Source organism: Anomaloglossus baeobatrachus, unplaced genomic scaffold (assembly GCF_048569485.1).
Source record: "Anomaloglossus baeobatrachus isolate aAnoBae1 unplaced genomic scaffold, aAnoBae1.hap1 Scaffold_414, whole genome shotgun sequence".
In the NCBI taxonomy this organism is placed as follows: Eukaryota; Metazoa; Chordata; class Amphibia; order Anura; family Aromobatidae; genus Anomaloglossus; species Anomaloglossus baeobatrachus.
In genome coordinates this window covers 185,756-210,393 of record NW_027443475.1, presented here as the reverse complement: position 1 = coordinate 210,393, position 24,638 = coordinate 185,756, and the positions used below count along the sequence as shown (strand labels likewise).

At 49.6% G+C, this 24,638-nt stretch overlaps 1 protein-coding gene across 4 annotated transcripts in view; it reads left to right on the top strand.

The window, feature by feature from the left end:
* Window positions 1-24,638, top strand: part of LOC142277928 (uncharacterized) — a 154,413-nt gene that overhangs the window by 71,313 nt on the left and 58,462 nt on the right. Inside the window, exons 1-2 of one of the 4 annotated variants that reach the window (XR_012741009.1) lie at window positions 4,065-4,988; window positions 11,708-11,770. The exons of 2 other annotated variants lie outside the window; for them this stretch is intronic. The gene's annotated coding sequence lies outside the window, so the exon portion shown is untranslated. Of the gene's footprint in view, window positions 1-4,064; window positions 4,989-11,707; window positions 11,771-24,638 lie in introns of those variants that run through there. One more of the 4 variants, XR_012741008.1, reaches the window with a different exon arrangement.

Below are 24,638 nucleotides of genomic sequence, written 5' to 3'. Positions count from 1 at the left end.
TGGTTTTGTTGTCAGAACTTTCTGACCTCTGACTTCCCAGCAAAGTCTATGAGAAGTCAGATTTGTAATGTGCACCTTGCAGTTTATTTGTCAGCGTTTTTTTTGTCAAAAGTTTGTGACAAAAAAGATGCCGCACGTTCATTCTTTCTTGTGTTTTTGTCAACATTTGTCACCCGTTGAAATCAATGAGGGCATCAAAAACGCAAGGAAATATGCATGCTGTCAAATTGGTGCATTTCGCATGCGTTTTACCTGCGGTTTTGGCAACAAAAACGCAGCTCACCAACTTAGTTCCAGAATGACAAAATCAATGCTGGAGTGTCCGTGTGTCGGTGCCGTGTCAGTGTCAGTGTGGTGCCCATACCCGTGTCTGAGTGTCGGTGCCGTGTCAGTGTCGGTGCCGGTGTCAGTGCGGTGCCCGTGAGTGTCGGTGCAGTGTCAGTGTGGTGCCCATACCCAAGTCCGTGAGTGTCGGTGCCGTGTCAGTGTCGGTGTCGTGTCAGTGCTGTGTCGGTGTCAGTGCGGTGCCCGCGAGTGTCGGTGCAGTGTCAGTGTCAGTGTGGTGCCCGTGTCAGTGTGGTGCCCATACCCGTGTCTGTGAGTGTCGGTGCCGTGTCAGTGTCGGTGCTGTGTCAGTGTCAGTGTGGTGCCCATGCACGTGAATGTCGGTGCCGTGTCGGTGCCGGTGTCAGTGCGGTGCCCGTGAGTGTCGGTGCAGTGTCAGTGTGGTGCCCATACCCAAGTCCGTGAGTGTTGGTGCCGTGTCAGTGTCGGTGTCGTGTCAGTGCTGTGTCGGTGTCAGTGCGGTGCCCGTGAGTGTCGGTGCAGTGTCAGTGTCAGTGTGGTGCCCGTGTCAGTGTGGTGCCCATACCCGTGTCTGTGAGTGTCGGTGCCGTGTCAGTGTCGGTGCTGTGTCAGTGTCAGTGTGGTGCCCATGCACGTGAGTGTCGGTGCCGTGTCAGTGTCAGTGCTGTGTCGGTGTCAGTGTGGTGCCCGTGAGTGTCGGTGCTGTGTCAGTGTCAGTTTGGTGCCCGTGTCAGTGTGGTGCCCATACCCGTGTCTGTGAGTGTCGGTGCCGTGTCAGTGTCAGTGCTGTGTCGGTGTCAATGTGGTGCCCGTGAGTGTCGGTGCTGTGTCAGTGTCAGTGTGGTGCCCGTGTCAGTGTGGTGCCCATACCCGTGTCTGTGAGTGTCGGTGCCGTGTCAGTGCTGTGTCAGTGTCAGTGTCAGTGTGGTGCCCGTGCCTGTGAGTGTCGGTGCCGTGTCAGTGTCGGTGCCCGTGTCGGTGTCTGTATCTCCTGCGCTCTCTCTCTTTGTCCCCAAGCAGAACATACTCACCGAACACTGGTTGTTACATTGCTCCCGCGCCTCTCATCTTCTTGCCGACCCGTTCATTAGCCTCATACATATTGACTCCTCCCCCGTCTGTGATTGGTTGCAGTCAGACGAGCCCCAATGCTGAGTGACAGCTGTCTGCCTGCAACCAATCACAGTCGCCGGTGGGCGTCTCTAAATCGTAGAGCGCTGAAGAGAGTCACTCTATCAGCGGTGGAGTCCTCCAGCTGTCACAGCAAACCACCCGAGTGACTGAAGTGAGCAGTGGGATCGGCGGTGCCGTCACTCAGGTGTTTGCTGAGTCCTCCACCTGTGAGCACACATCAGGCCGCGACTGATGTGAGCTGCAGCTGGAGGACTCACGGGAGTGACGGCACGGCCGAATGCGGGGCTCACTTCAGTAGCGGCCTGAACCGCAGTGAACCCGGCCGTGACGTTATTGCTGCGACACCGCCGTACTGCGGGACCCGTAGCTGTGACGTCAGGGGTTCACCATATTTTATTCTGATAGCTGCGGCTCTGTCCACACTCACAGCTGGCAGACATGATGTATGACTGCTGGCTGTGACAGGACAGGGATGTAGCAGAGCTGGAAGCGTCGTGTGACCTCGTGTGGATTACTTCGGACCTGGAGGGGTGTTTTGGGGGTTAATAAAGTGGTGAAAGAGGGGGCTTTTTATTTTATTTCAAATAAAGGATTTTCTTGGCTCTTTGTGGTTTTTTACTTTCACTTACAGATTAGTGATGTGGGGTGTCTCATAGACGATTGACATCACTAACCTAGGGCTTAGTGGCAGCTATGGGCTGCTGCCATTAACTCCTTATTACACCGATTGCCACCGCACCAGGGCAACGGGAATAGCCGGGTTCAGCGCCAGAATTGGCGCATCGTATGGATGCGCCACTTCTGGGATGGCTGTGGGCTGCTATTGTTAGGCTGGAAAGGACCAAATAACGATGGCCCTTCCCACCCTAATAATATCAGCCCTCAGTTGTCTGCTGCACCTTGGCTGGTATTAGAAAAATGTGGGGATCCCACGTCATTATTTTTTTAATAAATCAAATAATTAAAAAAAAGTGTGGGATCCCCTCTATTTTTCATAACCAGCCAAGGTACAGCAGAGAGCTGAGGGTTGCAGCTGCTGCTGTTCCTGTGCTGGATAAGAAAAATGGGGGACCCCATGATATTTTTTTTACCCCAAAAAAATAAAAAAAAAGCTAACCAAGCTGGCTATCCTCTATCAAGCTATTCTGTTATATGAATTCTTTTTGTTTTTTCTTATTATCTAATCTATATGTTCTTATCTATCTATCTAGCTATTCTTTCTATTTTTTTTCCATCTATCATCTATTCTATCTATCCATTATCCTTTCCTATCATATTTTGTTTCTCCTTTAAAAAATTGCAATAACAAAAACGCACCAAAACCTCACCTACATTACAAGCGTTTTTTGGGACATTTCCAGGCTGACAAGGTGCAGTTTGGGTACAGAAAAAAACTGCAGCGTGCGCATGTAGCCTTAGGGTATGTGCGCACGTTGCTTTTTACCTGCTTTTTTGTTGCTTTTTCTTCTGCGCTGTTTAATGCCAAAATGGATGTGTTCTTCTATTCAAGCAAAGTCTATGGGAATTTGGGTTTCTTGTTCACACTATGTTGTTCAAAATGCTGCCTTTTTGTGGCAGAAATTTGGTCAAAAACTCAGCTTTGCAGTGCAAAACCCAAATGGCAAAAACAATTGACATGTTGCTTCTTTGAAAAGCTGAGTTTTTGACCAAAGTTCTGCCTCAAAAAGGCAGCATTTTGAACAACATAGTGTGAACAAGAAACCCAAATTCCCATAGACTTTGCTTGAATAGAAGAACACATCCATTTTGGCATTAAACAGCGCAGAAGAAAAAGCAGCAAAAAAGCAGGTAAAAAGCAACGTGCGCACATACCCTTAAAATAAACATTGTTTTTCTGTCTGGAAAGTTCGGGCTGGAAACATCAGGCTGCATTGTGACCACGCCCCATCACATGACCAGTGACGTCATACCTGTCAGGAGCCCGTACATTCTAGCATCTCCCCTGTGCAGAGCGGACGGATCCTGACCCTGAGGTGGGGAAGATTCAGCTTTTCCTCATTAGTTATAGAGCTGAGGTCACACTGGATTTTGGGGGAAGAAATAAAAGTGTCTCCTGTCACTACTGGGGGCTGCAGCTCGTGTATATATCACAGGGAAGGGGCTGAAGCTGCAGCACAGGGCTGTGGAGGCTTCCATAAGGAAGGGGGATATGGGGGGCTACACAGGGCAGGGGGCGAGGCTGCATATTGGGGGCTTACACTGGGCGATGCTGCTTGATGGGGCACATCCGGGGTGGGGAGTGTAGGAAGGATGGGTGGGGTATAGAAGTCCATGGCTTATCATATTTCTCTTTCTCGGTCTCTGACATTTCCTCACACACCGCGCTGCTATCTCCACTGCAGTCTCTTCTTCCCCAGCAGGATATACTGTATGTTTTCTCTTCATGGAGCTGAAATCCCTCACTGCTGAGTGTCCCTCACTGCTGAGTGTCCCTCACTGCTGAGTGTCCCTCACTGCTGAGTGTCCCTCACTGCTGAGTGTCCTTCACTGCTGAGTGTCCCTCACTGCTGAGTGTCCCTCACTGCTGAGTGTCCCTCACTGCTGAGTGTCCCTCGCTGCTGAGTGTCCCTCACTGCTGAGTGTCCCTCACTGCTGAGTGTCCCTCTCTGCTGAGTGTCCTTCATGGAGCTGAAATCCCTCACTGCTGAGTGTCCCTCTCTGCTGAGTGTCCTTCATGGAGCTGAAATCCCTCACTGCTGAGTGTCGCTCACTGCTGAGTGTCGCTCACTGCTGAGTGTCGCTCACTGCTGAGTGTTTGGTGCAGTGTAGCAGGAGGTGGGTTTCATCCTTCCTTGGCCTCCAGGTCAGTGTTGGCACAGTCTGTCCTCCCTGGGCTTGTAGCTCTGCTTGTGTGGGAATTGATGGCTAGACTGTGGGCACTGAGTCTATATTGGCTCATAGTCCTGCGGTCTCTGGGGTCTGGGGGTTTCTCCAGATATGGGGCCAGTCTGTAGTCTCTGGTACGTGGTCAGTTTCTGTGAGGTGTAGATATCGGTCCTCCAGTCACTGACACCTCTCCTGGCCCTCGTCTACCATCTTCCTGATTCTGGCTTTTGTCAGGCTGCTGTGATTGGTCATTTTGTCCAGTTGGGTTTGGGAGAGCTGTGCCAGGGGTCCTGGTTCATCTGGACCACCTATATGTATCAGGGCTTTATGGTGATGGGAGCGTGGATTGTAATTCTGTAGGTGAGACTGACATGACAGTGTCCTCTTCAGAGCTGCTAGGTGTAGAGGGAATCTGCCCAGCTCGGCCTGACAGGCGCTGTTGGAGGTGCTTTGATGGACCTGGAGAAGACGCTAAATTCCAGGTTGAATATTTCTGTTGGGCTGGAATCCCACCTTGACCAATCTGGGTAGGTGTGAGGACCCCAGACTTCACTGCCGTACAGGAGGATTGGGATGATGATGGAATTGAAGATTTTTAGCCAGACCCTCACTGGTGGCTTCAGATGATGGTTTCCTTCGGATGGCATAGCAATCTCTATTGCTCATTTGTACCTCCCTGACTGGTGAATTTCCAGGCCCAGGTAGGTGTATTTGTCCTTTCCTGTATGAGCGCAGTTGTTTAAGGTCTCTTTCACACGTCCGTCAAAATCACGCTTTTTTTCACAGATGTGTTAAAGGTGCGTACAACCCTCCGTGTGCCGTGTTTATGGCACACGTGTGTTCTCCGTGTGCTATCTGCGATAACACACGGAGAACAGGAACTTTCTGCTCACCTGTCCCTGCTGTCTGTGGTGCTGATCTACGGTCTCCGGCTCTGCCGACTCCCCCGCTGCTGCTGCTTCCGACCCGAAGTGCAGTGAATATGCGATGAGCATAATGAGTGGGGTCGGAAGCAAGTGCCAGCAGCGGCAGAGACAGCAGCGCTGGAGAAGGTGAGTGTAGAAATCCCTTTTTAATTCACAGACACGTGTGTTTTGTCTGGTGCGTGTCAGATGGATCACATCCGTGCGGTCCGTGTGACACCCATGATGACGGAGAAAAACGTACATGTCTACGTGTGGAGCACACGGGCACATGTATGCTCCACACAGTCCATGGCAAAACACGCACCTGAGCGCAGACCCATTGATTTTAATGGGTCTACATGTGTCCGTGTCTCCGGCACGTGAGGAAACGGATCAAACTCGTACCGGAGACACGGACGTGTGAAGGAGGCCTAAGACAAATGAAGGTGCTGGTCCAATCTTCATTTTTCTCTTCTGGAACTCTCTGATGTTGGCGTCCTTTTAGGTTGATCAGTGGCGCACACGTAGAGCTGAATTTCTCCAAGATTTGTAGGTTGTCTTGGAGGCCTTTCTCAGTTGGTGTCAGCAGCAGGAGGTCATCTGCATAGAGAGAATTTCACCTGGGCGTCATGGAGGGTAAGGCCTGGAGCTGTGGAACATTCCAGAGCAGTGGCCGCTCATTGCTGGAGATATTAAAGAGAGTTATGCGGGCGTCACACGGGACGAACTATTGTGCGATATATCGTCGGGGTCACGGTTTTCGTGACGAACATCCGCCATCGCTTGCAACGTCGTCCCGTGTGACACCTATGAGCGTCTGTAAACAAGTCGCTCATTTTTAAAAATCGTTTATTCTACTTAGCGCCGGATGTTCATCCTCCCCGGGGTAGCACACATCGCAGTGTGTGACACCCCGGGAACGATGAACACAGCTTACCTACGTCCCGCGGCTCCCGTCGGCAATGCGGAAGGAAGAAGGTGGGCGGCATGTTTACATCCCGCTCATCTCCGCCACTCCGCTTCTATTGGCCGGGCGCTGTGTGACGTCACTGTGACGCCGGACGTCCCTCCCCCTTCAGGAAGTGGATGTTCGATGCCCAAAGCGAGGTCACTCAGCAGGTAAGTACGTGTGACGGCGGTTTAACGACTTTGTGTGCCACGGGCAACTAATTGCCTGTGACGCACAAATGACGGGGGCGGGTACAATTGCTCGTGCAATCGCACGACATATCGTACCGTGTGAAGCCCGCATTAGACTTAAGGCCGCTTTACACGCTGTGATATCGTGACCAATATCGCTAGCGTGCGCACCCGCGCCCATCGTTTCTGCGTCACAGGCAAATCGCTGCCCGTGGTGCACAAAATCGCGCGGACCCGTCACACTACTTACCTGCCTAGCGACGTCGCTGTGACCGGCGAACCGCCTCCTTTCTAAGGGGCCGGTTCATTCGGCGTCACAGCGACGTCACTAAGCGGCCACCCAATAGGAGCGGAGGGGCGGAGATGAGCGGGTCGTAACATCCCGCCCACCTCCTTCCTTCCTCATTGCGGCCGGGATGCAGGTAAGGTGAGGTTCCTCGTTCCTGCGGTGTCACACATAGCGTCAGGAATGATGAACTACATCGTAGCGGCAGCAGCAGCAACGATAATCGAGATTAGTGTCACCGATTAGTGATTTTCAACGTTTTTGCGACGATTCAAAATCGCTAATAAGTGTCACACGCAACGACATCGCTAATGCGGCCGGATGTGCGTCACAAATTCCGTGACCCCAACGACATTGCTTTAGCGATGTCGTAGCGTGTAAAGCGGCCTTTAGGCTGTAGCCCTGTCTGACTCCTCGGCTCTGCTGGAAATAAGCCATTCTTCTATTGTTCACACTCACACTGCAGAGGTTCTCAGTTTAGGAGCTTTTGATGACATTGTAGGACTTTCCTACTATTCCGCTCTCCAGAAATTTCAAGAGCAAGCCCGGGTGCCACACGGAGTCAAAAGCCTTTTTAAAGTCCACAAAACAGGCGTATATCTTCACGTACTTTGTTTTGTGGATGTGGCTCTGAATGAGACTGTGCAGGGTGTAGATGTGATCCGTGGTGCGGTGGTTTGGCAGGAAGCCTGGTTGGCTCTTGCTGAGGACATTGTGCTCGGTGAGGAAACTGAGGATCCTCTTGTTCAGGAGGCTGGTGAACAGTTTTCCCAGGTTCCTGCTGACACATCTTCCTCTGTAGTTGGCAGGGTCATACCTGTCCCCGCTCTTGTGGATGGGTGTGATGAGGCCACAATTCCAGGTACGAGGGAAGAAGCCGGCACTCACCACAATATTAAACAGTTTAACCATTCCAGCTTGTATTTCCGGTGGGCTTTATTTCAGCATCTCTGGGGGGGGATTCCATCCGGACCCCTGGCTTTTTTACACCTTATGGAAGAGATTCTCTGCAACTTTCTCTAATGTAATTGGTGTATCCAGAGGGTTTTAGGAATTTTTTTACTTTCTCCTCCATCGCCTTTAGTTTTGATGTTCTGTTTTCCTGTTCTTGGCTTAGTCCTTCTTTTGGGATGTCTTTGTAGAGGTCTCTGAAGTACTGGAGCCAGATATTGCCGTTTTGGATATGGATGTTGTTGTTATTCTTGCTCTTTGTGTCCATGTGACTCCATAGTTCCCAGAAGGAGTTGTCTTGGAGGGCGTCTTGGCGTTGGCTAAGTTTGGTAGAGATGTAGCTCTGCTTCTTCCTCCTGAGGATGGTTTTGTGCTGCCTTTGTATGGTGTTATAGGCTTCCCTCAGGCCTGGGTGGTTGGGGTCTCTGTGTTTATTGTTTGAGGCTGTTCTCGGGGTCTTTCGTACGGCTTTACATTCTCTGTCAAACAACCCATTGATCTGCTCTTCTTTTGGTCTATTATAGTTGACTTGTGTAAGGTTGGACAATTTGGCCATGGTGTAGAATGTTTTGATGAGGTCTTTTGCAGCTTAACTCGCTCCTTCTGGGTTAGACTTGTAGCTGTAGAAGTTATGGAGCATGTCTTGGATTTCGGGCCTGTTCGGAGCCTCTTTATATTTTATTGCTGACAGTGGTTTTCTGCCAGGTCACTCGGGTCAGTGAGGTTACCTGCGATCACCGGTGGAGGATTGTGGGAGCTGTAACCTGAGTGATGTCATCACAGCTCAGTCATTCTCTGCCTGAGGCTGGAGTCACACTTGCGTATGATTGCATCCAATTCTCATGCCTTAGATTAGGACGATTGTTTGTCACTTGTCATCCTTGTGCTGTCCCTGTACAATCTGTTTTTTTTTTTCTCAGCAGCTTTTAGTCATTTACAGGACCTTTTACAGGAGCATTAAGGCCTTGTGCGCACGCTGCGGTTTTTGCTGCGGTTTTTGCTGCATGAATTGCTGCAGAAAATGTTCATAACCTTTCTGCAGTCATTTCCCAGTAAAACCTATGGTAAAAAGAAAAGATGTGCGCACACTGCGGTTTTTCCCTTTAGGTTCTGCTGCAGAATTTCTGCAGCAAAAATAATGTGCATGTCACTCCTTTTCCGCAGGTACCTGCAGTATTTGCCATAGATAATGGTTAAAAACCGCAGGGAACAACCTGCAGAAAATTCACGGCAATACAGCAGCCAAACCGCGGTAAAACCGCATGCGGTTTTCAAGTGCGGTTTGCTGCGTTTTTTTAGCGCATGTGCTGTAATCTTTCAGAAGTTGCGGAATTTGATTAAGAATATTCCATTTTCTAGTGCGCACAGGGCAGTGTTTTCTGCTACATGATAGAATTATACAATCAAATACATCCGGTATATCATAAACATATTTCTTACATGTGGATACTCCAAAAGATATGAGAACTCAGAAAAAGTGGAGTCATAATCCAAAGTTTATATTAAAAGGTATAAGTTTATTCAATACAAAATTCATACAAATAACACAGTAAAAACTGGGGGAATGAGGTGCAAGGAACAGCTATACTACCACAGTAAAAGTAATTGGTGAGTATAAGAAGATTCAAATAGCATGTAGTGCAGCCCACATCCGGTGCGGTTGATGACAGTACAATAGTGCCGCAATCTGGGTTAGCCAAATCTTTCAACACACTGTAGTAACATCAGTAACCCAAGGGATCCTCCTCCCACCATATACCATAGGCCTGTAACATTGTAGTGAGTATTTGTAAAATGGTTGTAGAGGCAGAGATCCCAGTGGCCACATAGAATTATATCGCAGGTGTATAGTGAAAGACAAGCATCCAGAGATCAGCACATACAATAAGACTGATTACATCGGATGTATAGCAGAGCCGCACAACAGCCAAAGTAAGATGTAAAGTTTACATGAAGTTATAAATGCTCACCCATAGTATGAAAGTAGGTAGGACTGTCCAGGGGGCCCTGACGCTGCGTTTCGCGTAGGGCTTCCTCGCTGCGTTTCGCTGTTACAGGCCTATAGTATATGGTGGGAGGAGGATCCCTTGGGTTACTGATGTTACTACAGTGTGTTGAAAGATTTGGCTAACCCAGATTGCGGCACTATTGTACTGTCATCAACCGCACCGGATGTGGGCTGCACTACATGCTATTGGAATCTTCTTATACTCACCAATTACTTTTACTGTGGTAGTATAGCTGTTCCTTGCACCTCATTCCCCCAGTTTTTACTGTGTTATTTGTATGAATTTTGTATTGAATAAACTTATACCTTTTAATATAAACTTTGGATTATGACTCCGCTTTTTCTGAGTTTTCTTACATGATAGAATTGTATCCATAAAACCGGATGTCACTAGGAGGGTCCGTGTGACATTGTTTTTTTTCTTGCACCCACAGATTTGCATTGGCGAGTCTGGCGCGAGATACCTGTGCAATCGCAGCATTCTGTGATTTATATATTTTTTTTTATTATTTTTTTTTTTTCCTCAGTCCGATTGGAGCTGAGAAAAAAAACGCAGATTGGAGCTGCCTCATTGATTAACTTTGTTTTGAGGCCAATGCGAGATTTTCTCACATTGCACTCGTGCGAGTCATACACAAGTGTGACTCCAGCCTGAAGCCATGTTCTATGGCCACACGCTGTGATTTCAGATGGAGCAGAGATGCAATCGTCGTGGGACCTTGTGTGGATTAGGACGGTCCTGGGTGTTTTGGGGGTTAAAGGGGTAATTTTTTTGTATTTTATTTCAGATAAAGGATTTTTTTGGTGTTGGTGTTTATTTTTTTTTCACCTACATATTACTAATGAGGGGTCTCAAAAACACCTCCCCATTACTAATCCAGGCCTTAGTGGCAGCTCTGGGCTGCCATTAACCCCTGATTACCTTGATTGTCACCACACCAGGGCAATGTGGATGAGATGGGTAAAGTGCCAGGACTGGCGCATCTAATGGATCCAGCAATTTCAGGCGGCTACAGGCTATATTTAGGCCGAAGGGCCCCAATAACCATGAGTCTCCCCAGCCTGAAAACACCAGCTTCCAGCTGCGAGCTTTATCATGGCCGGGTATCAAAATGGGGGGGTGCAAGCAGATTTTTTTTAAATTATATAATTTTAAAAAAGCTGCATGCGGTTCTTCTTTTTTTTTTTTTTTTTTCTTTTTTCTTTTTTATTCACAGCCAATGTAAGGGTACGGCTGGGGGCTGCAGCCTGTAGCTGTATGCTTTATCTGTACTGGGTTTCATAATATGGGTTGCTACACTAATTTTTTTTTTATTTATTTTTATATATTGCAGTCAGACACACTGTTACACAGGCTGGTTGCAGTCAGACGCGCCCCCAATCAGAGACGCAGGGACTGGCAGTGGGCGGAGAAGCAGTGAATGTGTATGAGGTTAATGAGGTTATTGCCGAGCGGAAACACAGTATAATGTGTCTGCTCCAATCCCACTATCCCTTCTACCACCATTTTATAGCACAGGACTCTGATCCCCATAGACTTATATGGGGACCGCCATCCGTCCAGATCTCCAGGATCAATTCCGGACCTGAATCAGGTTTTTTATGTTAAACCCATATGGACCTGCCTCCCGGGGATCTGAGAGTCCGCTCATCACTATCTATTATCTATCTATCTCTATTCTCTATCTATCTATATCTATGGGGCGACATGGTGGCTCAGTGGTTAGCACTGGAGTCTTGCAATGCTGGGGTCCAGGGTTCAGATAACAACAAGGAAAACATCTGCAATGAGTTTGTATGTTCTCCCTGTGTTTGTGTAGGTTTCCTCGGGGTACTCCGGTTTCTTCCCACACTCCAAAGACATACAGATAGGGACTCTAGATTGTGAGCCCCAATGGGGACAGTGTTGCCAATGTATGTAAAGCGCTATGGAATTAATAGTGTCATATCAATGAATAAATATATATTATATTATCTTTTATATATCTCTCTATCTATCATCTATCTGTATTATCTATCACATATCCATCCATCATCGATCTGCCTATCTCTATTAACTATTATCTAATTATCTGTCTATTTTCTATCCAAATCTATCACTATTAACTCTCCATCTAATTTATCTATCAGACAGCTGGTATAAATCCGTGAGGAGGACGAGGCCGAAGATCAGCGCAGAACACAGGAGACAGGGTCAGTTCAGTGATTGATCTATCTATTATCTGTCTGTATTATCTATCACATATCTATCTATTATCTATTTATCACTATTATCTGTCTATCTATATATCTTATCTATTATATATCTATCTATTATATATCTATTGACTTCCACTATACTCAGTAAACAAGTCAATCCCGTCCGAGCATCAAAATGCTTGTTCCGCGCACCGGAGCATGGTCGCACTCGCCGGAGCCTATGAAGCGGTGTGTGCACATACGAGGTCTACACTGATGGACAAATCATCACAATACAGAGCCCAGTGTATTATATCAGCGAGCAGAGGATCTCAGGACTAGAGATGAGCGAACCCGATGTTTTCGAGCCAAATGGCAACTTTAAAAGAAAACAGAAATCGGATGCTTTATGTAAGCTGACCAATGGCGCCAGCATCGCTGTGCTCAGGTACGCTCGGTGCTCAGCCCGGTGTGAGCCCATTGCAGTGATTAAATTGCTCACACTGGGGGTAACAACAGCGTGATCACATGTAATGTGCAACTCCACCCCCCTTCCTCCCCCCAAAAATAAAAAATGGAAAAAACCCACCCACCGTCTCCCGGAAATATTCTGCTTATGGCTGGCATTATGTGGGCGGAGAGTCAAACTGCCAATCAGTGACTTCCATTGGGGTTCCGGTCAATTTCCAACTAGTGGAGGTACGACTGCTGCCGCCGAACCGAACTTTCACAGGTTCCCTCATCTCTACTCAACACCCCAAACTGGGAGAAAAGAAAGTGAATAAGATCAAAAAGGTAAAAATGTGTGGGGGGGTGCTGAGCCCGGTGTGTGTGTGTGTGTGTGTGTGTGTGTGTGTGGGGGGGTGCTGAGCGAGCCCGGTGTATGTGTGTGGGGGGGTGCTGAGCCCGATGTACGTGTCGGATGCAGAGCCCGATGTATGTAGGGGATGCAGAGCCCGATGTGTGTGTGTGTGTGTGTGTGTGTGTGTGTGTGTGTGTGGGGGGGGGGGGGGGGGGGTGCTGAGCCCGATGTGTGCGTGTGGGGGGTGCTGAGCCTGATGTGTGTGTGTGTGTGTGTGTGGGGGGGGTGCTGAGCCAGATGTATGCGGGTGGGGGGGTGCTGAGCACGATGTGTGTGTGTGTGTGGGGGGGATGCAGAGCCCGATGTGTGTGGGGGATGCAGAGCCCGATGTGTGTGTGTGTGGGGGATGCAGAGCCCGATGTGTGTGTGTGTGTGTGTGTGTGTGTGTGTGGGGGGTGATGAGCCCGATGTGTGTGTGTGTGTGTGTGTGTGTGTGTGTGGGGGGTGCTGAGCCCGATGTGTGTGTGTGTGTGTGTGTGTGTGTGTGTGGGTGGGGGGGTGCTGAGCCCGATGTGTCTGTGGGGGGTGCTGAGCCCGATGAGTCTGTGGGGGGTGCTGAGCCCGATGTGTGTGTGTGTCTGTGGGGGGTGCTGAGCCCGATGTGTGTGTGTGTCTGTGGGGGGTGCTGAGCCCGATGTGTGTGTGTGTGTCTGTGGGGGCTGCTGAGCCCGATGTGTGTGTGTGTGTGTGTCTGTGGGGGCTGCTGAGCCCGATGTGTGTGTGTGTGTGTCTGTGGGGGCTGCTGAGCCCGATGTGTGTGTGTGTGTGTGTCTGTGGGGGCTGCTGAGCCCGATGTGTGTGTGTGTGTGTGTCTGTGGGGGCTGCTGAGCCCGATGTGTGTGTGTGTGTGTGTCTGTGGGGGCTGCTGAGCCCGATGTGTGTGTGTGTCTGTGGGGGGTGCTGAGCCCGATGTGTGTGTGTCTGTGGGGGGTGCTGAGCCCGATGTGTGTGTGTCTGTGGGGGGTGCTGAGCCCGATGTGTGTGTGTCTGTGGGGGGTGCTGTGCCCGATGTGTGTGTCTCTGTGGGGGGTGCTGAGCCCGATGTGTGTGTGTGGGAGGGTGCTGAGCCCGATGTATGCGGGTGGGGGGGTGCTGAGCACGATGTGTGTATGCGGGTGGGGGGGTGCTGAGCACGATGTGTGTATGCGGGTGGGGGGGTGCTGAGCACGATGTGTGTGTGTGTGTGTGGGGGATGCAGAGCACGATGTGTGTGTGGGGGATGCAGAGCACGATGTGTGTGTGGGGGATGCAGAGCCCGATGTGTGTGTGGGGGATGCAGAGCCCGATGTGTGTGTGGGGGGTGCTGAGCCCGGTGTGTGTGTGTGTGTGTGTGTGTGTGTGTGTGCGTGTGTGTGTGTGTGTGTGGGGGGGGGGTGCTGAGCCCGATGTGTGTGTGTGGAGGGGGGGTGCTGAGCCCGATGTGTGTGTGGGGGGGGGGGGTGCTGAGCCCGATGTGTGTGTGTGTGGGGGGGGGGGTGCTGAGCCCGATGTGTGTGTGGGGGGTGCTGAGCCCGATGTGTGTGTGTCTGTGTGTGGGGGGTGCTGAGCCCGATGTGTGTGTGGGGGGTGCTGAGCCCGATGTGTGTGTGGGGGGTGCTGAGCCCGATGTGTGTGTGTGGGGGGGTGCAGAGCCCGATGTGTGTGTGTGGGGGTGCTGAGGCCAAGCACACATCGCAGTGTGTGACAGTGTGTGACACCCCGGGAACGATGAACACAGCTTACCTACGTCCCGCGGCTCCCGTCGGCAATGCGGAAGGAAGAAGGTGGGCGGCATGTTTACATCCCGCTCATCTCCGCCACTCCGCTTCTATTGGCCGGGCGCTGTGTGACGTCACTGTGACGCCGGACGTCCCTCCCCCTTCAGGAAGTGGATGTTCGATGCCCAAAGCGAGGTCACTCAGCAGGTAAGTACGTGTGACGGCGGTTTAACGACTTTGTGTGCCACGGGCAACTAATTGCCTGTGACGCACAAATGACGGGGGCGGGTACAATTGCTCGTGCAATCGCACGACATATCGTACCGTGTGAAGCCCGCATTAGACTTAAGGCCGCTTTACACGCTGTGATATCGTGACCAATATCGCTAGCGTGCGCACCCGCGCCCATCGTTTCTGCGTCACAGGCAAATCGCTGCCCGTGGTGCACAAAATCGCGCGGACCCGTCACACTACTTACCTGCCTAGCGACGTCGCTGTGACCGGCGAACCGCCTCCTTTCTAAGGGGCCGGTTCATTCGGCGTCACAGCGACGTCACTAAGCGGCCGCCCAATAGGAGCGGAGGGGCGGAGATGAGCGGGTCGTAACATCCCGCCCACCTCCTTCCTTCCTCATTGCGGCCGGGATGCAGGTAAGGTGAGGTTCCTCGTTCCTGCGGTGTCACACATAGCGTCAGGAATGATGAACTACATCGTAGCGGCAGCAACGATAATCGAGATTAGTGTCACCGATTAGTGATTTTCAACGTTTTTGCGACGATTCAAAATCGCTAATAAGTGTCACACGCAACGACATCGCTAATGCGGCCGGATGTGCGTCACAAATTCCGTGACCCCAACGACATTTCTTTAGCGATGTCGTAGCGTGTAAAGCGGCCTTTAGGCTGTAGCCCTATCTGACTCCTCGGCTCTGCTGGAAATAAGCCATTCTTGTATCGTTCACATTCACACTGCAGAGGTTCTCAGTTTAGGAGCTTTTGATGACATTGTAGGACTTTCCTACTATTCCGCTCTCCAGAAATTTCAAGAGCAAGCCCGGGTGCCACACGGAGTCAAAAGCCTTTTTAAAGTCCACAAAACAGGCGTATATCTTCACGTACTTTGTTTTGTGGATGTGGCTCTGAATGAGACTGTGCAGGGTGTAGATGTGATCCGTGGTGCGGTGGTTTGGCAGGAAGCCTGGTTGGCTCTTGCTGAGGACATTGTGCTCGGTGAGGAAACTGAGGATCCTCTTGTTCAGGAGGCTGGTGAACAGTTTTCCCAGGTTCCTGCTGACACGTCTTCCTCTGTAGTTGGCAGGGTCATACCTGTCCCCGCTCTTGTGGATGGGTGTGATGAGGCCACAATTCCAGGTACGAGGGAAGAAGCCGGCACTCACCACAATATTAAACAGTTTAACCATTCCAGCTTGTATTTCCGGTGGGCTTTATTTCAGCATCTCTGGGGGGGGATTCCATCCGGACCCCTGGCTTTTTTACACCTTATGGAAGAGATTCTCTGCAACTTTCTCTAATGTAATTGGTGTATCCAGAGGGTTTTAGGAATTTTTTTACTTTCTCCTCCATCGCCTTTAGTTTTGATGTTCTTTTTTCCTGTTCTTGGCTTAGTCCTTCTTTTGGGATGTCTTTGTAGAGGTCTCTGAAGTACTGGAGCCAGATATTGCCGTTTTGGATATGGATGTTGTTGTTCTTGCTCTTTGTGTCCATGTGTCTCCATAGTTCCCAGAAGGAGTTGTCTTGGAGGGCGTCTTGGCGTTGGCTAAGTTTGGTAGAGATGTAGCTCTGCTTCTTCCTCCTGAGGATGGTTTTGTGCTGCCTTTGTATGGTGTCATAGGCTTCCCTCAGGCCTGGGTGGTTGGGGTCTCTGTGTTTATTGTTTGAGGCTGTTCTCGGGGTCTTTCGTACGGCTTTACATTCTCTGTCAAACAACCCATTGATCTGCTCTTCTTTTGGTCTATTATAGTTGACTTGTGGAAGGTTGGACAATTTGGCCATGGTGTAGAATATTTTGTTGAGGTCTTTTGTAGCTTCACTCGCTCCTTCTGGGTTAGACTTGTAGCTGTAGAAGTTATGGAGCATCTCTTGGATTTCGGGCCTGTTCGGAGCCTCTTTATATTTTATTGCTGACTGTGGTTTTCTGCCAGGTCACTCGGGTCAATGAGGTTACCTGCGATCACCGGTGGAGGATTGTGGGAGCTGTAACCTGAGTGATGTCATCACAGCTCAGTCATTCTCTGCCTGAGGCTGGAGTCACACTTGCGTATGAAAAGTCGGTCCGATTCTCATGCCGGAGATTAGGGCGATTGTTTGTCACTTGTCATCCTTGTGCTGTCCGTGTGCAATCTGTTTGTTTTTTCTTATCAGCTTTTAGGCTATGTGCGCACGTTGCTTTTTACCTGCTTTTTTGCTGCTTTTTCAACTGCGTTTAATTCCAAAATGGATGTGTTCTGCTTTTCAAGCAAAGTCTATGGGAATTTTGGTTTCTTGTCCGCACTATGCTGTTCAAACTGCAGCCTTTTTGTGGCATAAATTTGGGGAAAAACTCTGCTTTTTAAAGAAGCAACATGTCACTTGTTTTTGCCATTTGCGTTTTGAAAAGCAAAGCAGAGTTTTTGCCCAAATTTCTGCCACAAAAAGGCAGCGTTTTGAACAGCATAGTGCGGACAAGAAACCCAAATTCCCATAGACTTTGCTTGAAAAGCAGAACACATCCATTTTGCCATTAAACGCAGTTGAAAAAGCAGCAAAAAAGCAACGTGGACACACCTTAGTCATTTACAGGACCTTTTACAGGAGCATTAAGGCCTTGTGCACACGCTGCGATTTTTGCCTCGGTTTTGCTGCATGAATTGCTGCAGAAAAGGTTTCCCAGTAAAACCTATGGTAAAAAAAAAAAAAAAAAAGATGTGCGCACGCTGCGTTTTTTTCCCCTTCAGGTTCTGCTGCAGAATTTCAAAAAGAATGTGCATGTCACTCCTTTTCCGCAGGTACCTGCGGTTTTTGCCATAGATAATGGTAAAAAAACGCAGGGAACAACCTTCGGAAAATTCACGGCAATACCACAGCCAAACCGTCGTAAAACCGCATGCGGTTTTCGCAGGGCTGTGGAGTCGGAGTCGGAGTCGTGGAGTCGGAGTCGGAGCTCATTTTGGTGGAGTCGGAGTCGGTATAAAATGCACCGACTCCGACTCCTAAAATATATAATAAATTGGGGACAGTAGTGCAATGCAGAATGTGCTGAATATTTTACTAAATAATAACATTTAGTATAATGCTTATATTTAAGTGAAAAATTTATTGTAGTACAATGTGAACATCAGACATTTAATTGTTTTTATGATACAATAATCAAGATATTTGGATAGAACATAAAATATTTATTGGAATACAACTTTAGAACACAAAAAACTAATAAATTGTAAATATGTAATATATATATATATATATATATATATATATATATATATATATATATATATATATATATATATATATATATATATATATATATATATATACACACACACAGTGTATATACACACACAAGATATATATGTAATCTACTGTATATTACATAGTGTATTACATATTTACAATTTATTACAGTTTTTTGTGTTCTAAAGTTGTATTCCAATAAATATATGTTATGTTCTATCCAAATATCTTGATTATTGTATCATAAAAATTATTAAATGTCTGATGTTCACATACACATATTCATGTACTACAATACATTTTTCACCTAACTATAAACAATATATGTAGGAGCCGGAGCCGGAGCCGGAGCCGGAGTCGGAGTCGGAGCCGGTGCAAGAGAATTTGAGGAGTCGGAGTCGGAGTCGAAGGTTTGGCTTACCGACTCCACAGCCCTGGGTTTTCGTGTGCGGTTTGCTGCGTTTTTTTACCGCAGGTGCGGTAATCTTTCAGAAGCTGCTGAATTTTCTTAAATATATTCCATTTTCTAGTGCGCACAGGGCAGTGTTTTCTGCTACATGATAGAATTGTATCCATAAAAATGGATGTCTCTAGGATGGTCCGTTTGACATCCGTTTTTTTTTCTCACACCCATAGACTTGCAATGGCGAGATACTTGTGCAATCGCAGCATTCTGTGATTTTTATTTTTTTTTTTAATTTATTTTTTTCCTTAGTCCGATTGGAGCTGAGAAAAAAACGCAGATCGGAGCTGCCTCATTGATTAACTTTGGTTTGAGGCCAATGTGATATTTTCTCACATTGCACTCGTGCGAGTCATACACAAGTGTGACTCCAGCCTGAAGCCATGTTCTATGGCCACACGCTGTGATTTCAGATGTCGCAGAGCTGCAATCGTCGTGGGACATTGTGTGGATTACATCGGTCCTGGGTGTTTTGGGGGTTAATAAAGGGGTGCTTTTTTGTATTTTATTTCAGATAAAGGATTTTTTTGGTGTTTATTTCTTTTCACCTACATATTATTAATGAGGGGTCTCATAAACACCTCCCCATTACTAATCCAGGACTTAGGGGTACTTTGCACACTACGACATCGCAGGTGCGATGTCGGTGGGGTCAAATTGAAAATGATGCACATCCGGCATCGCAGGCGACATCGTAGTGTGTAAAGCCTAGATGATATGATTAATGAGCGCAAAAGCGTCGTAATTGTATCATCGGTGTAGCGTCGGCGTAATCCATAATTACGCTGAAGCGACGGTCCGATGTTGTTCCTCGCCCCTGTGGCAGCACACATCGCTGTGTGTGAAGCCGCAGAAGCGAGGAACATCTCCTACCGGCGTCACCGCGGCTCCCGTAGGATATGCGGAAGAAAGGAGGTGGGCGGGATGTTTACATCCCACTCATCTCCGCCCCTCCGCTCCTATTGGCCGCCTGCCGTGTGACGTCGCAGTGACGCCGTACGACCCGCCCCCTTAATAAGGAGGCGGGTCGCCGGCCAGAGCGACGTCGCAGGACAGGTGAGTCCATGTGAAGCTGCCGTAGCGATAATGTTCGCTATGGCAGCTATCACAAAAATATCGCAGCTGCGATGGGGGCGGGGACTATCGCGCTCAGCATCGCAGCATCGGCTTGCGATGTTGCAGCGTGCAAAGTACCCCTTAGTGGCAGCTCTGAGCTGCTATTAATCCCTGATTACCTTGATTGTCACCACACCAGGGCAATCTGGATGAGATGGATAAAATGCCAGGACTGGCGCATCTAATGGATCCAGCAATTCCAGGCGGCTACAGGCTATGTTTAGGCCGAGGGGGCCCAATAACCATGAGTCTCCCCAGCCTGAAAATACCAGCTTCCAGCTGCGAGCTTTATCATGGCCGGGTTTCAAAATTAGGGGGGTGCACGCAGATTTTTTTTTAAATTATATAATTCTAAAAAAGCTGCATGCGGTTCTTTTTTTTTTTTTTTTTTTTAAATTCACAGCCAATGTAAGGGTACGGCTGGAGGCTGCAGCCTGTAGCTGTATGCTTTATCTGTACTGGGTTTCATAATACGGGTTGATGCTACACCAATTTTTATTTATTTTTATATATTGCAGTCAGACACACTGTTACACAGGCTGGGGGCGCGTCTGACTGCAACCAATCAGAGACGTGGGGATTGGCTGTGGGCGGAGAAGCAGTGAATGTGTATGAGGTTAAGGCTATGTGCGCACGTTGCGTAAATACATGCAGTTACGCTGCGGTTTGTAGCGCAGCGTAACTGCATGCGTCCTGCGTCCCCTGCACAGTCTATGGAGATTGTGCAGGGGCCGTGCGCACGTGGCGTTTTAGAGCGCAGCGCTTCGGCTACTGCCGAAGCGCTGCGTAAAAAGAAGTGACATGTCACTTCTTCCGTGCGCTTTGCCGGCAGCTCCTGCTCTGTCTATGGCAGGAGCTGCAGGCAGAGCGCATGGAATCGGCTTTTTTTTTTTTTCACTACGGACATTTCTGCAGCGATTTAAAGCGCACATGTGCTCTTCAGATCGCTGCAGAAATTTCTGCAGTAACTGTACGCAACGTGCGCACATAGCCTAATGAGGTTATTGCCGCGTGGAAACTCACAGTATAATGCGCCTGCTCCAATCCCACTATCCCTTCTACCACCATTTTATAGCACAGGACTCTGGTCCCCATAGACTTATATGGGGACCGCCATCCGGCCAGATATCCAGGATCAATTCCGGGCCCGAATCAGGTTTTTTATGTTAAACCCATATGGACCTGTGGCGCCCCAGGACCTGGTCGCCACAACAGCATTGCCCTCCCAAAGGGTTAATGCTGAGCCTGGAGGTAATTGGGAGATCCATTGGCCAGCAAGTTTAACACCCAACGCAGTTCTCCCTCCGGCCAGTAGGGGGAGCTCTGAACCTGGGATTCCAGGGAGCATCCCCTTAAGCCTGGTCTGAGGGAGGAAGTAGTGGTCAGTCTGTAGAGAGCAGTAGAAGTGAACAGACGCAGAGTGAGCTGTCCTGTGAATCTGGGGCCTAGAGCTAGAGTAGCTTGGCCCAGAGAAGCAGGAGTAGCTGAGAGGCAGCGGAGAGACTCGGACATCGGAGTCTGTGGCCACCAGGGCTTAAAATACTCCCTGGTAGCCGAATCCGAATGGCAGGAGAGCTGCAAGCACCTGGCCCATAAACATCCCAAAAGTACAGCTGCAGCATCAAGGCCGGTGTGGATTACAGCAGAGAAGCACCAGAGAGGGAGCCTGCGCAGCCTGCTACAGAGGGAAAGGGACGCACCAACAGTCCCAGCAGCACAGAGGGCCATTGCTGGATTCAGAGAAGCAGGGTCCTATCGTAACAAAGCAAAGTACAGGAGTAGGCCTCATACTCAGCTGGCCAGAGAGATCACCCCAAATACTTCCAGGCCGACCGGATCCCCATCACCACCTGTAACGGTCTCCCAGGACTGGACTGTTTCCAAAGTAAAGAGGAAAAGGTAAAGAGACTGTTGTTTATGCCTGGTTCTTTCACCGCCTGTCGGCCCTGCACCGTGTTAGCCACACCACCTCATAGATTTCCACGAGCATTAACAGTATCCCCGGGGCTCCGCTCCACCTGTGGGGAGCAGTACCACCATTGCTGCCATAACATCACCCCGGAGGCCTCACACAGCAGCGGCGGCTTAATAGCCGCAGACCACAGGTGGCGTCACGAACACAAACTTTATTCATCTAGCCACATATTTTACTGACACCCACCAGGGCCACGGAGCCGGGCCCAGCCACCACTGACTACCACCGGACTAGTCCGGCCCGGCACCGGGTGTCCCATAGCCCTGGGGTGGGCGAGTCAATTTTGGCGTCACGAACAGGATTTCGTGCCCGGTCCCACCGGGTACTGTGCGCCTGCAGAAACTGTGCCTAAAAGACTGTGTCACTATTTGAAAACTGCCGCCGCCATTAGCCCCACTGAGCGCAGGAAGAAAGGTGGCGTGCCTGACAAAGAGCGTGAAGGGAGCGCGCCATCAGAGCAGAGCGCTGTTAACCCCGCGCGACCCAGAAGGGAGTTTGAAAAGTGAACGGAGCCTGGTAAGGTTCACTAAGGGGGAGGAAGATGTCCGACTCGGAGGAAGAGCAGGTGGCTGCCATAGCCCGAGGCGCCGCAGCACCGGCCGAAGCAATCCCAGTCGCCGTCGCCCCAGCCCCCGCTGTAGCGCCGGTAATGCCGATCACAATGCCGTACATCCCGGGAGCAGAATGGCTGCCGCAGTACGCAGGGGAGTCCCATACCTTGAGCGACTTCAGAGAAAGCCTGCACAGCTTGTTCCGGGTGTATCCTCTGACTGAGAGCCAAAAGGTGGGCATATTAATGGGGCAGCTAGCCGGCGCAGCCCAGCGTGAAGTGAAGTCCTGGCCTGATACAGATAAAGGGACAGTAACCCAGATACTGGCCAAGCTAAAGAGTACTTTTGACACCCGCACCGCAGCAGAAATAAAGATGAGATTCTTTGGGTGCAAACAACGGGCCACAGACAGCATAAGGGACTATGCCTTAAACTTGCAGGAGGCCCTGAAAGCAGTTAAACAGGTGGACCCAGAGAGTGTACGTGAAGAACACAAACTCCTAACTGAGCAGTTCATAGAAGGGCTCCTGTCAGATGCCCACAGGACCCAGCTGCGTATCATGGTCCTGCAGAACCCTGCTCTGGACTTTGCAAAGTTTAAGGACCAGGCCATCCGGGTACTGAGAGAATCTACACCGAATGACCCAGTATCCCTCGGGCCTCTTGCTATCACGTACCCCGGGGTGGTGCCTGCAACACCAGCTGCTGCAGGGGCCGAGGCGCAGTCCCTGGAAAAGGATCCCACTGCAGAGCTCAGACAGCAGGTCCGGGAGCTGACCAAAACTGTAGCTGCCCTTGCCAAGACCGTGCAGTCTCTACAAGTGACCCCATCGCCTGCAAGAATCGAGTTGGCCTCCAGCCCAGATGACGTCCCATGGATGCGACAGAGGAGGATTCCACCGACCCGAGGAAAAGACACAGACCGGTATGATTCAACGGGACAACCGATCTGCCGCCGTTGCAGCCAGGCGGGCCACATTGCACGACACTGTCCTTTAAATGGGTCGAGCCTGGGGCCAGGAGCCGACCCCCAGGTGTAAGAAAGCCCGGCTCAACCCCCAGCCGCAGCAAGTATGTGGGAGGACGACCGGTCCTTCCTATTGTGCTGGATGGGATCCCTTTGAATGCTCTCCTGGATACGGGGTCCCAGGTAACAACCATCCCCTATAAACTGTACAAAAGATATTGGGATGATTCAGACATTGACCATGGCCCAGATGATGATTTAACAATTGTGGCCAGTAATGGTCAGCCCTTACCTCAAATTGGGTACAAAGAAGTAACCATTAAAGTGGGGCGGGTAGAATTGCCATGTCAGGGGATGATAATTGTAGATATTGATCGCAAAGAATCTGACCCACTGCTAACCATTGGTACAAATGTGATAGAAAATTGTATTGCCGAAGTGATAATTTTGTTGCAACAGGCGTCTGAAACTGCCAGCTCCGGGCAGCAGCGTGCGCTACAGAGGGAGATCCGAGCCCTGATGAGGAGGCAGCAGGTAGAGCTGGCCGGAGGAGAAATTGGCAGTGTGAGGGTAAGTGACCCCCTCCCCATTGCAATACCCCCAAGAAGTGAAATGTTGATATGGTGTCGGGCATCAATAGGCCTCAAGGGTCAGGACTACCATGCCTTGGTAGAACCGGTGTATTCAGACAGTAGGCCTGGAGTCCTGATTAGAGATGAGCGAACCGGTCCCGGTTCGGCTCGAGGTCGGTTCGCCGAACGGACCTCCCGTTCGAGTTCGGCTCGTCGAACGTTCGACGAACCGAACTCGAACTGCATAGGAAACAATGGCAGGCAATCACAAACACAGTAAAACACCTAGAAAACACCCTCAAAGGTGTCCAAAAGGTGACAAACAACTCAAACACATTGGAAAGTGACAAGGACATATACTCATGCGAAAACAAAACAGCTGGACAAGGAAAAAGAGGAGGACACACAGATATAGGCATGGCACGCCATTCTAAAATCATGTAAAACACCGCAAGGTGACTCCAAGCATAGTCTCCCTTTTTTTCCAAAAATTGGGCCCCACACCCACCCACCCATTCAGTGGCAGCAGTTGGGCCCCAGTTGTACAATTCACAGCTAGATTTGCAGCAAGCACATTCAAAAATACGCCATTCTTATCCGTCCCCAGGATGACACCGGGGTAGGTAGCAAAGTCTTTCCTGATCCCAGCTCTGTTCATCTTGGCTTCTTTTAAAAACACAGCAAGCAAGGGTTACTCCAAGCGGAGTCTCCCTTTTTTTCCAAAAATTGTGCCCCACACACACCCACCCATTCAGTGGCAGCACTTGTGCCCTAGTTGTACACTTCACAGCTACATTTGCATCAAGCACATTCAAAAATACGCCATTCTTATCCGTCCCCAGGATGACACCGGGGTAGGTAGCAAAGTCTTTCCTGATCCCAGCTCTGTTCATCTTGGCTTCTTTTAAAAACACAGCAAGCAAGGGTTACTCCAAGCGGAGTCTCCCTTTTTTTCCAAAAATTGTGCCCCACACACACCCACCCATTCAGTGGCAGCACTTGTGCCCTTGTTGTACACTTCACAGCTAGATTTGCATCAAGCACATTCCAAAATACGCCATTCTTATCCGTCCCCAGGATGACACCGGGGTAGGTAGCAAAGTCTTTCCTGATCCCAGCTCTGTTCATCTTGGCTTCTTTTAAAAACACAGCAAGCAAGGGTTACTCCAAGCGGAGTCTCCCTTTTTTTCCAAAAATTGTGCCCCACACACACCCATCCATTCAGTGG